Genomic DNA, 10722 nt, shown 5'->3' with positions numbered 1-10722 from the left:
GCCAAATTGATACACATATTTTTGGGGGACACAATTCAATTCATGACAGGTCCATACCCCTTTGAGCAATTAAAACATTTACAGTAGTTTTGTTAAGTTGCTGTCAGAAAATGTTTTCCACCATACCTAGCATAGTTCTAGGCCTACAATTACAAGGAAAAAAACTTTCTGTCAATTCCAATTCATAGCGACCCTATAGGCATACAATAACCAAAAAAACCAAACCCATTGTCATCGAGTCAACTCTGACACATAGTGACCCCATAGGAGATAGTAGAACTGCCCCATAGGAGCAGTTCCAAGGAGCACCTGGTGGATTCGAACTGTGGACCTTTTGGTTAGCAGCCTTAGCTCTTAACCACTACACCACCTAGGCATACATTAGACACAAAATAAATATGTCCTAGTGGAATCAGGATATTCAATATTGTGTCTTTTGATGTGTTTGCCAATGCACACCAGTGAAGTTTACAAAAGCACAGCCAAAGTGTATAATGATAAAAATGAGAATAATTGGAACACTTTTGATAACAGGAAGACAAAAAATGAAAACTGTATTCAGATTGTCAAGAAATAGTTAGAGAAAGAAAAGTCCTGACAGGAGGATGTGCTCAACTGTCTCAGACTTGTCAATTCCTAAAAAAGAGAGGAAAGAAAAAAAATCTGAATTGCTATTTTCGTGTGACTCTTGAATGTTCCTAAAAGTAGTAAGAGTTATTTAGGGAAATGATTGTTATTTTTCCTAAGCTATACTTTTATCTTCAAGTACTGGACACTACTAGTGCACATGCAACATAAATTATAAAAATAATGAATAAAAATAGATGTGGTGAAACATTAATGGGTTTATAAAACCAAAAAAAAAAAAAAAACAAAACCCCAAAACTCAAACCCATTGCCGTCAAGTTATTTCCAACTCAGAGTTTCCAAGGAGTGCCTGGTGGATTTGAATTGCCGACCCTTTGGTTAACAGCTGTAGCACTTAACCACTAGGCCACCGGGGTTTCCAGCTTTATAAAGCTGAGCACTAACCCCTATCCCAAGAGAATCCTTTCTGCTCTGATATCTGGTAATTCTGGCTCCTGTCTGATCTGGACGTTACACAGGAACATACATTCTTTAGGGTCTTGTGCACTCCCTCCCACTTCCTTTCAGAATTCCATTCTACAAGGCACAGGGATGAAGTCAGAGCAATGATGCATCTTAATGGCCACCATCCAAATGAAACCATGGCCTGACTAAGGGATACAGGCACACTCTGCCTTCTGGAATTCCTTCTTGGAGGATCCATACTTCTTAATTTTTTTTCAAGTTTTTTTTTTTTCCTCCAAGTCAAGATATTCAATAGCAAAGAAACAAAGGATGCCAATTTTCCTTTAACTTTCACATTCACCATTGTTATGAATCGATTTATGTCCCTCTAAAACGTATCGTAAATCCTAACCTCTATGCTTGTGGTTATAATCCCATTTTGATGCAAAAAGATGGGAAAAGAGAGATACCAAGCCACATGAAAGTCGCCCAGGAACAGAAACTCAAAGAGACAAGAGCCTTCCTTTAGAGCCCACAGAAAGAGGAAACCTTCCCCTAGAGCCAGCACCCTGGATTCAGATCTTCTATCTGTGAGAAGGTAAAGTTCTGTTTGCTAAAGGCATCCGTTTGTGGTATTTCTGCAATAGCAGCACTAGATAACTAAGACAACCATCAGCTTAATAAAGATTAAAGATCTAAAGACTTCTGTTTTATTCTGAGAGACATGAGTCCTATTTCCACGTAAAGAAGAAAATCTGACCATTTCCAATTTACTGTTGGCTGCTGAGTTCCTAAAATACTTGTTCCAAATGAGTTTCTCAGATCTAAATTTATTACAAGGAGCTCTGATGGCACAGTGGTTTAAGCACTAGGCTGGTAACCCAAAGGTCCACAGTTTGAACCTGCAGGAGAAAGGCCAGCCGATCTGTTCTCGTAAAGATTCCCAAAACCAAACCAAACCCATTGCTGTGGAGTTAATTTTGACTTATAGCGACCCTATAGGTCAGAGTAGAACTGCCCCATAGGGTTTCCCAGGCTGTAAGTCTTTATGGAAGCAGACTGCCACATCTTTGCTGATGGGTTTCAACCATTGACCTTTCGGTTAGCAGCCGAGTGCTTTCACCAATGTGCCACCAGGGCTCCTTCCATAAAGATTACAGCCTAGGAAACTCTATGGGACAGTTCCACTCTTATATTGTGTTGCTATGAGTGGGAATTGTCTCAACTGTACACAACAACAAATTTATTACTTTTCAATCCGTATTATCCAGAATTTGTTGTAAAGAAGTATGTTTAAATCAAAGCATTCATTCAATCAATACACCCTTATTGTTTTCAATCCAATTTATGTGAGTTCATTTATCCAATTTAGTGTGAAAATATTTGTCCTCTTGTCTAAAAAAGTCCTTTTTAAGAAGTGAATGGAAATGGGGTAAAATAAATAAAATTGAAACAGCTTGGAATAATTTAATCAGTAATATTGTAATAACCATACGATTACACCCTCTTACAAGCAAAAATGTGACAAGCATAAAAAACTAAAAGGCTTCATCAAGTTTGTTTTTTTTAAACCTTTAATAGAATATTCATTTTAAAGTTAAACTTAGAGAATGTATATGAACTGTCAAAGGCTTGACATGAAACTTTTAAAAAAAAAATTTTTTTTTTAAGTGGAAGCTTACAATTCAAGAAAGTCTTTCATACAAAAACTTACACACACGTTGTCATATGAACCTACTTGCTCTCCCTACAATGTCACAGCGCACTCCTTCTCTCCACCCTGTACTTCCAGTTTGACATGAAACTTTTAATATGACCGGAGTCCACTTAATAGTAGTTATATTTAAAACATTACGCCTTCTTCTTTTTTGGGTAGTCATCCTGCCCACAGTGACATGTATTGACACAGTGGCTGCAACAATGGGCTCAAACATAGCAATGAGTATGGGGATGGCACAGGACTGGGCAGTGTTTCTTTCTATTGTACGTAGGGTTGCTACGAGTTGGAACCAACTCAATGACACCTAACAACAACAATCCTGTATTGAAAATGGCGTGGTGGTGGCATCAGATCTTCTTGTCTAACTTCACAAGAGGGGAAGAGAGAGAACCATGATCAGCATTGACAGCCCAAGGCTGATTCCTATGAGGCGAAGGTCAGACATGCCTTTCTCTCCAAGCTTTTCACCAGTTCTGACACCAGCCATCCCTCCTACGCAGTCTGTACTTATCTGCTGGGTTTGCTAATTCATTGCAATGGCCACGCAGAACTCACAGACCATACTCACAGTTATGGAATTCATTAGGGAAATAACAAGTTACAATTCAGAATCAGGGTTGACTCAGGATACAGTACTTGATCAGGACAGCCTCTTCTTAACTGTGCCCACAGGCAAGCCTCTCTCTGCTCCTCAGCCTCATGGCCTCTTGGCCCCTTGGCCAGGCCTCTGCCCTGCTTAGGCAAATGTTACAAAGCTTTTTAGCTCCGCCAAGAAATGCCAGGACAACCCACTCCACCAGCAAGTCTTGTCCCAAAGGCACTCAACTCTCTGGCTCCGCAGGAAGACAGGCCTAGCTCTGCAGACAAGTGCCTGGAGGCACCCCACTTCGCCAGGAAGCCTCCTGCCCAGAGGCACTCAGCCATCTAGCTCTGTGGGCTAGCACACCCACTGTAAGCACCTTACTCCCTGGGCTGGAGAGCTCACTGCACCGGCTCAGGCTGGTGTCCTGGTTCTGCTGCTGCCACTTCTCTGTCACTGCTTTTTGCCGTCTTGCACTCTCTCTTGCTCTCTGTCTCCTGGGTCTAGGGGGTTCTCAGTAGCGGGACCCCAGGTCCAAAGGATATGCTCCACTGCTGTCTCCTCTTCTTAGTGGTAGAGAGGTCCCCTCATCTGCCTCTAGGGTGGTTCATTTTAAGCCTAGCGGAATGGCAAAACTGGCCAATCCTCTTGTTAGTGTTCCATACACCTTATTTGCATGGTCTCTCCTGCAAAAGGGTGCATGCACCTTACTTGCATTATTAGCAAGATATCCAATCCCCTTGATGGGTCACAAGCACCTCATTTGCAGAGTTATTTGGTAGGAGCTACAAGACCATAGCAAGAAAGGCCATATAAAAGTGATCCGTTGCACCACACATCCAGTACTTTCCATTTGGGCACGCCTCATTGATTAGAAGAGGCATGACTAAGTACGCTGTCTTGTCATTCTGGCCACATTTTCAGCAATAGGAGAAACCACAGTGTATGTTACTTCAGGAACTTTCATACAGCAGTAATGTCTTGTTGTTGTTAAGTGCCAACGAGATTGTTCCAGCCCATAGTAACTCCATGTACAACAAAACAAAACACTGCCCAATCCTGTGCCATCCTCATAACAATTGTTATGCTTGAGCCCATTGTTGCAGCCACTGTACCAATCCCTCTCATTGCTCGTCTGCCTCTTTTTTGCTGACCCTCTACTTTACCAAGCATGATGTCCTTCTCTAGAGACTGATTCCTCTTGATAACATGTCCAAAGTAACTGAGACGAAGTCTCACCGTCCTCACTTCTAAGGATCATTCTGGCTGTACTTCCTCCAAGACAGATTTGTTTATTGTTTTGGCAGTTCATGGTATATTCAATATTCTTCGCCAACACCATAATTCAAAGGCATCAATTCTTCTTTGGTCTGCCTTATTCATTGTCCAGCTTTTGCATACATATGAGGGGATTGAAAACTCTTTAGTCTCTTGTAGCAGATTTGCCCAACGCAACACATCGTTTGATTTCCTGACCAATGCTCCCATGGGCATTAATTGTGGATCCAAGTAAAATGAAATCCTCGACAACTTTAAACTTTTCTCCATTTATCATGATGTTGCTTATTGGTTCAGTTGTGAGGGTTTTTGTTTTCTCTAAGTTGAGATGCAATCCATACTGACTGCTGCAGTCTTTTTTTAATTTTTTATGATTTTTATTGTGGTTTAAGCGAAAGTTTACAAATCAAGTCAGTCTTTCACACATAAACCCATATACACCTTGCTACACACTCCCAACCACTCTGTCCCTAATGAGACAGCCCGCTCTCTCCCTCCACTCTCTCTTTTCATGTCCATTTCGCCAGCTTCTAACCCCCTCCACCCTCTCATCTCCCCTCCAGGCAGGAGATGCCAACATAGTCTCAAGTGTCCACCTGATCCAAGAAGCTCACTCCTCACCAGCATCCCTCTCCAACCCATTGTCTAGTCCAATCCATGTCTGAAGAGTTGGCTTTGGGAATGGTTCCTGTCCTGGGCCAACAGAAGGTCCGGGGGCCATGACCACCAGGGTCCTTCTAGTCTCAGTCAGACCATTAAGTCTGGTCTTATGGGAATTTGGAGTCTGCATCCCACTTCTCTCCTGCTCCCTCAGGGGTTCTCTGTTGTGTTCCCTGCCAGGGCAGTCATCAGTTGTAGCCCGGCACCATCTAGTTCTTCTGGTCTCAGGATGATGTAGACTCTGGTTCATGTGGCCTTTCTGTCTCTTGGGCTCATAATCACCTTGTGTCCTTGGTGTTCTTCATTCTCCTTTGATCCAGGTGGGTTGAGACCAATTGATGCATCTTAGATGGCTGCTTGCTAGCGTTTAAGACCCCGGACGCCACTCTTCAAAGTGGGATGCAGAATGATTTTATTATGCCAATTGACTTAGATGTCCCCTGAAACCATGGTTCCCAGACTCCTGCCCCTGCTACGCTGGCCTTCGAAGCATTCACTTTTTTTCAGGAAACTTCTTTGCTTTTGGTTTGGTCCAATTGTGCTGACCTCCCCTGTATTGTGTGCTGTCTTTCCCTTCACATTAAATAATTAGTATCTACTATCTAATTAGTGAATGTCCCTCTCCCACCCTCCCTCCCTGCCCCCTCTCATAACCACAAAAGAATGTTTTCTTCTCAGTTTAAACTATTTCTCAAGTTCTTATAATAGTGGTCTTTTATAATATTTGTCCTTTTGCAACCGACTAATTTCACTCATGAATGCTGCAGTCTTTGATCTTCATCAATAACTGCTTCAAGTCCTCTTCATTTTCAGCAAGCAAGGTTGTGTCATCTACATACTGCAGGTAATCCTGATGCCATGTCCAGCTTCTTGGATTATTTGCTCAGCATACAGATCGAATAAGTATGATGAAAGAATACAACCCTGACACACATTTCTTGACTTTAAATCACCCAGTATCCCCTTGTTCTGTTCAAACAACTGCCTCCTGGTCTATGTATAGGTTCCTCATGAGCACAATTAAGTGTTCTGGAATTTCCATTCTCCAGAATGTTATCCATAATTTGTCATAGTCTATACAGTTGAATGCCTTTCCATAGTCAATAAAACACAGGTAAACAAGAAAACAAAATTCCTTAAAATAAGCAACATTGTGTCTTGCATATGCTAAAATACCTCTAATAATTCTCCACTGCCTACAGGACAAAGCCCAGATTTCTTGGTGTAACATTCAAAGCTGTCAGATCTGGCCCTAAACTACCTTTAAAACCTTATCTTTCATTAGTACTCTCCATCAGCATTCTGTTCCAGCCAAACTGGTTTTCCTGAAGTCAGGTGAACAGACGCACCCTGTCCTTAATTGCTCTGACACTTCCACCCCCCTGAGGATTTACTAAGGGGGGTGTTGTGTGATAGGTTGGAATTGAAGTGGTGGAAAATAATTTACTTCTCTTCTCTTTTCTTCATCCCCAAATCCTACTACTGATCCTGTAAGACCCACTTTAGATTGAAGGTGTCCTCCACTCACCTAATACAAACATCACTGCGTGTCTGAGCCATTCATCTGAACACACGAGTGACAATCAGATTAGAAAATTGTTTTGCCTCACAACTTTTTTTTAGTGATTCAAAATGTTATTTAAAATAATTCATTGGTACTTTTCATGTGGTTGTTTCTCCAACCAGAGGATAAGAGCCAGTCATATTCTTCTTTACATCAGATGGCTAGCTGATGTCTTGCATATATAGTATGTACTCAACAAATACGGGCTAGTTTTATTGATATACCTCATATGACATAGGCTTATCAGTAAAAATGTTAGTATTGGAAAGCTTCGCTGAGGAATTCTGAGTTTTTTCTAAGAATTCAGTGTAATCAGGTGGTTCTGAGGAACGTGATTCACAGCAAAGAAGCGTATTATTTTGGGGGCCAATTTCCTTTAAAATTGAACAAAGAGAAATCTATTATAAAAATATTAAATGAAAATATTTAAAGTGAATATTTTTATCTATAATTAACTATGCCAAAATACTAACAGAATTATTCTAATTTCTGACTTTCTTTTCAATCTTGATCCAAATGTACATATATTTTATGGAATTGTAAATATGGCACATACACAACTTGAAGTTCTATGTTTTTTAATTAATATTGTTTCATAAATATATTTCTAACTTGTTATTAGTCTTCATAGTTCCTATTTTTTATCGACTGCATAATATGGAGGAGCCTTGGTGGCACAGTGGTGAAGCACGTGGCTGCTAACCAAAAGCACGTTGCACATGGCACGTGGCAGTTCAAACCCACCAGCCGCTCAGCAGGAGAAAGATGTGGCAGTCTGCTTCCATGAAGTTTTACAGCCTAGGAAACCCTATAGGGCAGTTCTACTCAGTGCTACAGAGTCCCTATGAGTCAGAATCGACTCAATGGCAGTGGGTTTGAATAATATGGAGTGAATATAGGATAACTGACTTAAGTACTATTCTGTCATCAGAATGTTTTCCTTTATTTTCTCTTCTTCCAGATGTTATATGCTGCATAATGTCAAACTACCTGCAGGTCTCTGATCATTTTGTTACATACATTTCTGACATTGCATAATCTCTTCTCTTTGCCTGGAATGTTCTTTGCTTTGCCCATCCAGAGAACTATTCTGTTTTAAATCGTGGTCTACAAACTGTTCTGATCTTATATGCTACTAGTAAAATAATTTTTAACGCTCAGATATACTCTGCATATTTATAAAACATGTATTTTTGAGTTAATATGATATGTACACTACAAGACAGATACAGTAAGCGAGAGGTGCAATAACCAATATTTTGTAAAATAGTTTTTAATTATTAATGACATTTGCTCTCCCGCCGCCCCTGCACTGTCCTAGACGCATCGTCTTTAAATGTTTCAGTAATTCTGAAGACTTCGCATTACCATTAGCTACGTCTCAATCAAACTCAGGGTAAGCTTTGACTTTGACAATAGCAGATGCTAACTCCGTATTTCAAAAATTCTTCTTGGGAATTTCAAAAATTTCAGATCTACTTCTTGTCAGATTTGATGCGTTGATTACTGTTTTTACTTAGGGAAGTGACTGATAAAGATCTCCTACTGAGAGGAGGAGAATGTCAGCTTTGCCATTGTTTGTTCACTTGCTCCATTAGTAAAAGCTATAATCCATACTTTGTTTGCAGGAATTATTTTCAGTAGCCTGTTTTGTAAGAGTTAATTTAAAAACCAAATGTGATCTGGAAATCCACTTACTTAAGCATAAGTGCCATATGTCACAGAAAACTCAATACAACAGGAAGGCACTTGTGGAATTCCTCCCCTTTTGTTAGGATACTGTGGACCATATAACATTTATTCCTTTGACATGGAGACTGAGGAGATGCCAGTGTCTATCAGTAAGTAAACTGCTGGAAAGTTAATTTCTTACATTTTAAGATAAAAATAAGTTCTAATATTTCCAGCACCCCACGGGATCATCCTGTGCAACCTCTAGGTACATGCACCCACTCCAGAGACCACTGTTGTTGTTGTTAGGTGCCATCCGGTCAGTTCCCGACTCATAGCAGCCCTATGCATAACCATGTCCGGTCTTTCACCATCCTCATGATCGTTGTTATGCTTGAGCCCATTGTTGCAGCCACTGTGTCAATCCATCTTGTTGAGAGTCTTCCTCTTTTTTGCTGACCCTCTGCTTTACCAAGCTGATGTCCTTCTCTAAGGACTGATCCCTCCTGATAATATGTCCAAAGTAAGTGAGGTGAAGTCTGGCCATCCTCGCTTCTAATGAGCGTTCTGGCTGTACTTCTTCCAAGACAGATTTGTTTGTTCTTTTGGCAGTCCATGGTTATGTTCAATAATCCTCACCAACGCCATAATTCAAAGGTGTCAATTCTTCTTGGGTCTTCCTTATTCATTGCCCAGCTTTCACATGCATATGAGGCTACTGAAAACACCATGGCTTGGGTGAGGTGCACCTTAGTCCTTAAAGTGACATCTTTGATTTTTAATGCTTTAAAGAGATCTTTTGCAGCAGATTTGCTCAATGCAACGTGTCATTTGATTTCTTGACTGCTGGTTCCATGGGTGTTGATTGTGGATCCAAGTAAAATGAACTCCTTGACAACTTCAATCTTTTTTTCCGTTTATCATGATGTTGCTTATTTTGAGGATTTTTGTTCTCTTTATGTTGAGGTGTAATCCATACTGAAGCCTCTAGTCTTCGATCATCATCAGTAAGTGCTTCAAGTTCTCTTCACTTCCAGTAAGCAAGGTTGCATCATCTGCATAATGCAGGCTGTTAATGAGTCTTCCTCCAATCCTGGAGACCACTTGTTGTTAGATGCCGTGGAGTCGGTTCTGACTTATAGCTACTCTATAGGACAGAGTAGAACTGCCCCATACGGCTTCCAAGAAGGGCTGGTGGATTTGAACTGCAGACCTTTTGGTAAGCAGCTGAGCTCTAAACCACTACGTGTATGTAAATATACTTTGGAAAATAATCTTCTCTAGGACACTTCCTGTCCCCTCTGCCAGCTCCATAGACCACATTATGGTGTTATCAGTTTACAGGTCTCCTCTACTGTATGAAAGCTCCCCCAAGGCTAGGAAATGATAGGAGTCATCTTTGGATGACTTCTATTTATCTTCGTACTCGTGTACTCCCACGGCCTAGAGCTGTGTCTTACAACAATATCAGGAGTTGGATAAATGCTCACTAAACGGACTCGAGTGAAGTTCTATTTGTTTCTTTTAGATGATTTTCTAAGGAGACAGAGTTAAGCTACAGGTATGAAAACCACTTTCTAGCTGTGTGACCTGTAACAAGTTACTTCTCTGGTGCCTCGGTTTCCTCATCGGTAAAATAGAAATGATAATAATATACTACCCACTGTGCAAGGAATTCTGATCATTATCTGTGTCAAGCAGCCAGCATAGTGCCTGGGATGAGCTAAATTTTTATTATGGATCAAAGGATACAATTTTGTAAATACCTCTTGACACTACTGCCAAATTAAGCCGATGATGATTTTCAGTAGTCCATAGGTCATGTCATCTGCTTTACTTTGATACAAATTGACCCCTTTACAGGATGAACTGAGTTAGTCATGGGCAACCTCTTTTAGGCATTAAAGGTTGGAGCCCTGGTGGCACAGGGTTTAAGAGCTTGGCTGCTAACTAAAAGGCCAGCAGTTCGAATCCATCAGCCACTCCTTGGAAACCCTATGGGGCAGTCCTACTCTGTCCTATATGGTAGTTACGAGTGAGGTTTTTTTGGGGGGAGGGGGGGAGGGGAGGGGGAGGGGAGGGGGAGGGGAGGGGGGAGGGGAGGGGAGGGGGGAGGGGAGGGGAGGGGGAGGGGAGGGGAGGGGAGGGGGAGGGGGGAGGGGGAGGGGAGGGGGAGGGGGGAGGGGGAGGGGGAGGGGGGAGGGGGAGGGGGAGGGG

The sequence above is a fragment of the Elephas maximus genome, chromosome 1 (genome assembly GCF_024166365.1).
Source record: "Elephas maximus indicus isolate mEleMax1 chromosome 1, mEleMax1 primary haplotype, whole genome shotgun sequence".
NCBI lineage: Eukaryota > Metazoa > Chordata > Mammalia > Proboscidea > Elephantidae > Elephas > Elephas maximus.
This window is presented reverse-complemented; position numbering follows the sequence as displayed.